Below are 4,024 nucleotides of genomic sequence, written 5' to 3' on the forward strand. Positions count from 1 at the left end.
AAAAGATGAACGTTACTAGGAACAGAGAGCTCGGATAAATTAGCTTCAATTTGGGATAGGAATACTGCATTTTTTAATAGCCAATTAATGTAGCATAGAAGGAGAAATGTCATCTACAAATTGAACAATAAGAAAAGAGGATAAACAAATATTGTAAAAGAAATGGAAGGCATTACTCGATCTTATTTCCAGAATTTATTTACAACAAAGAAGCGAGGAAATTGACTATTTGTTATTGGGTATTAAAAATTGCATATATGAGGAGGATAATCAAAATCTTATAAAGCCTTATACGACAGAAGAGATTAGAAAGGCGCTGTTTACGATGAGACCCACTAAAGCACCAGGTGAGATGGCTTTCCAGCTTTGTTTTACCAAAAATTCTGGCACATCTTTGAGGACGACGTCACCAAATTCTGCTTACAATTCTTAACGAAGGTATGGGCTTTCAACAAATTAATGTTACTCACATAATCTTCATCCCTAAAATTGATAACCTGTCTACTATGATGAACTTCTGACCTATCAATTTATGTAATGTGCTTTATAAAATTATAGCAAAAGCTATTGCAAATTGTTTCAGAGGAACTGTATTGACCTAGCTCAAAGTGCGTATACCAGGTAAATTGATTTCAAATAATGTTCTATTGGCATGTGAAATCCTTCATACTCTTCAACAAAAGAGGGTTGGAAAAAAAGTTTTTATGGCAGTCAAGTTGGACATGAGTAAAGTATATGATAGGTTGAGTGGAATTTTATCAAAGAAATTATGGTACGAATGGGGTTCAATATGAACTGGATCGAAACTTTGATGAAATGTTTGACAACCGTCTCCTATTCAGTAGTTGTAAACGGATACATAAGAGTAAGCTTCCAACTAACAAAAAGTAGTTGTAAACGGATACATAAGAGTAAGCTTCCAACTAACAAAAGAACTTCATCAAGGAGACCCGCTTAGCCCTTTTTTATTTCTCATTTGCGGAGAGGGTTTATCATGTTTAATATGATTAACAAGTAAAGAAGGCCTATTGAAAGGAGCCAAAGCTAGTAGGAGTGGACCACAGGTATCGCATTTGTTATTTGCCAACAATTGCATTCTATTTGGTCAGGCTATAAGAAGGGAAGCTAATTTATTAAAAGAAATTTTAAGGGAATAATAAGGCCACTGTCTTTTTTAGTAGAAATACCAATGAAGAGGATAGGTGGGATATGGTAAATATTTTAAGGGTGCGAAGTTCAAGCAATCCAGAGAGGTATTTAGGGCTACCCAATACAGTTGGAAAAAAGAAAAAGGAATCATTTCAGGATCTAAAAGATCGAATTAAGAAACATATTGACAATTGGAGCATTAGATTTTTGTCTCAGGGCGAAAAGGAAGTATTTATCAAATCTGTCCTTCAATTTATCCTAACTTATACTATGTCCTGTTTCTTATTACCCAAATCTTTATGTTCAAAATTGGAAAGCATTATTGCTCAATTTTGGTAGCAAAAGGGTGTGGCAGTGTGGCAGACTGGGAATACATTGGTGTGCATGGAAAAACCTTTGTATTTTAAAAGAAAACGAGGGTCTTGGTTTTCAAAATATGAGTCAGTTCAATATCTCGCATTATTAGCCAAGCAAGGGTGGCACCTTATTAATTATCCGAATTCATTAGTAGTTAGAGTACTCAAGGCTAAATACTATCCGTATGCAGATTTTAATAACGCTCAGTTAAGGAATCTACCTTTTCTTACCTGGAAGAACGTGTGGGTTGCTAATTGATTGTTGAAGAATGGACTGTGTTGGAAGGTTGGAAGGGGTGATGGGATCTCGATCTGGGAGGACCGCTGGATTCTAGAAAAGGAACCTGATAAGTGGAACAATAGAAACTTCTGCGAAGGGCCTCAGTTAGTCTCAGAATTAATTGACCCAAATACCAGAACATGGAAGACATATTGTTAGTAGTACCTTCCAAGATGAGATTGCTCAACAAATTATGCAGATTCCTCTTACGGAAAGTCCTTATAACGACCTTCAAGTGTGGAAAGGAGAATCGTCTGGAGAATTTACTATTAGAAGCGCCTACAAACTATTACAAGAAGCTAGTTTGGATCCTAGTTATTATTTTATATAGGCTGACTCAAAGAAACTCTACAAAAAACTTTGGAATCTAGGACTACCCTAAAAAATACTGATTACAATATGGAGAATAACATGGAACTATATTCCAATTTTTGCAAATCTAAAATACAAGCGAGTGATTAATAGTGCTTTATGTCCTCGATGTGGGAATGGAGAAGAAGACAGTGTGCATGTTTTCTACCAATGCCCCTGTAACAACAGAGATTTGGCAGAAGTTAGAGGTCTCATGGGTTATTACCAGAACGGTTTAAAATATCTGGGAATGGATTACCTAGATATTTCAGAATAGTTCTTATCAACAGTGTCGCTTGCTCTGTTGCGGTTTGGGGATCATATGGAGCTCAAGAAATAAACTCGTGCATGAAAGGAAGATAGAGTCAAAAGGAGAAATTTCACAGAATATCGGAAGATATATGGCTGAAATTGAGGGATTAGAAGAAAAGAAGTTTACCTCTTCCATGGGTATCAGGAGCAACCTTCTAGATGCAAACACCAAGGCAACGATTCAGTTTGACGCAACATTTGATGACAGAACTCACAAATCAGCATCGGGCTTAGTGGTTTGGAGTTGGACGGGAGAACTCCTTGCATTAAAGACAGTGGTAAACGTAAACGTTCCATCTCCATTTGCAGCAGAGGCTTACGCAGGCTTGCAGGCTGTTCAGTTAGGGATCTTGATGGCCCTTCCTTCAATAACGGTTATGGGAGACTCTCGAACAGTTATAAAAAAATGCCAGTCAAAGAACTTGGACAAATCAACCATCGGTGCAATAATTAGAGATATTCAAAGTAGTATGACTCGTTTTCAAGAAATAAAATTCCAGTTCATCAAAAGAATGAGGAAACGTACCCGAGAAGGGCGGATCTAACTTAGCACCATTCCCACCAGGAGGGAAGATGGAGAAGCAGTGCAGGTTGAGATTTGCTTGTGGTAAATGAAATGTAACAGATAGCTTAATATGGAATATGGAGCGACTATCGACAACACAGAGGAGACGAAGATGTGAAAGGACGATAGGGAAAAGGAGTCTAGCTGTGTCTTGGGAATCGGCTAGTTTCATTACAAAAAGTTTCCTTTTATTGTTTTCAATCAAATGGCAGGCTTTTATTAGGGTTATTTTATTTGTTTTATTTTGAAACTAATGACTAAAGTCGAAAGCTAGTCTAATGCTTCATACCCCTAAACCAAAAGAATTAAGCCATTTATTGGATAGTTAGTCTAGTGTGTCATAGGCCTGAACCAAAATAACTAGATTTTTTATTTGATTTTATTCTTTTCATTATTAATAAATCTAGCCGATTTTATTTTTTAAAAAAATAGCATACTTTCAATATTTTTTTGACTGTTATGTTAAAAGAAATGATAAATTATGTCAATAATCACTCAACTATGTATAAGTTATTATTTTGATTACTTAATTTTAAAAATTATAATTTGGTCACTAACAATTTTGAGATTTTCTTTTCACTCAACCGTAAAGGAACTAAGGCACTTTTTAATTGGCAAAATAATAAATTTAGTCTTCAATTTTATATTTTCTATTAATTTAGTTTGATTTTATGCAACAATTACAAAAAAATCAAATTTCTTTTTGAATTTTAAATTTCTAAAATTTATACAGAAAAATAGCATATAAATATGTAAAAATAAGATATACATAAAATTGATTAATTTTAAAAATAAAAAGTTTTAAAATTAAAAAATATAATTTTTTTAAAAATCTAAACTTTCCAACATCAAAGGAAACTATATATTTTTTTTTTTGAAAAACAATCATTCTCTGCTCCCAATCACTCTTCTGCTAACACCAAAGAAAAAAACGAAAAAGAAGAAATGTATCTATTAACTTTTATTTGATTTGTTATTTTAATAATAATTAATTATATGAATCGATTGAAT

General features: G+C 33.9%; 1 long non-coding RNA gene across 1 annotated transcript; it reads right to left on the reverse strand.

Annotated features, from left to right (window-relative positions):
- Nucleotides 1-1,937: 1,937 nt before the first annotated feature.
- On the reverse strand, nt 1,938-3,299 carry LOC128286774 (uncharacterized). Its single transcript, XR_008277482.1, has 2 exons — nt 2,396-3,299; nt 1,938-2,313 (listed from the first exon to the last, which is right to left on the reverse strand). It is a non-coding gene; the product is annotated as an uncharacterized LOC128286774 (long non-coding RNA).
- Between the last annotated feature and the right edge of the window lie 725 nt (nt 3,300-4,024).

Source organism: Gossypium arboreum, chromosome 13 (assembly GCF_025698485.1).
Source record: "Gossypium arboreum isolate Shixiya-1 chromosome 13, ASM2569848v2, whole genome shotgun sequence".
NCBI classification, from domain to species: Eukaryota; Viridiplantae; Streptophyta; class Magnoliopsida; order Malvales; family Malvaceae; genus Gossypium; species Gossypium arboreum.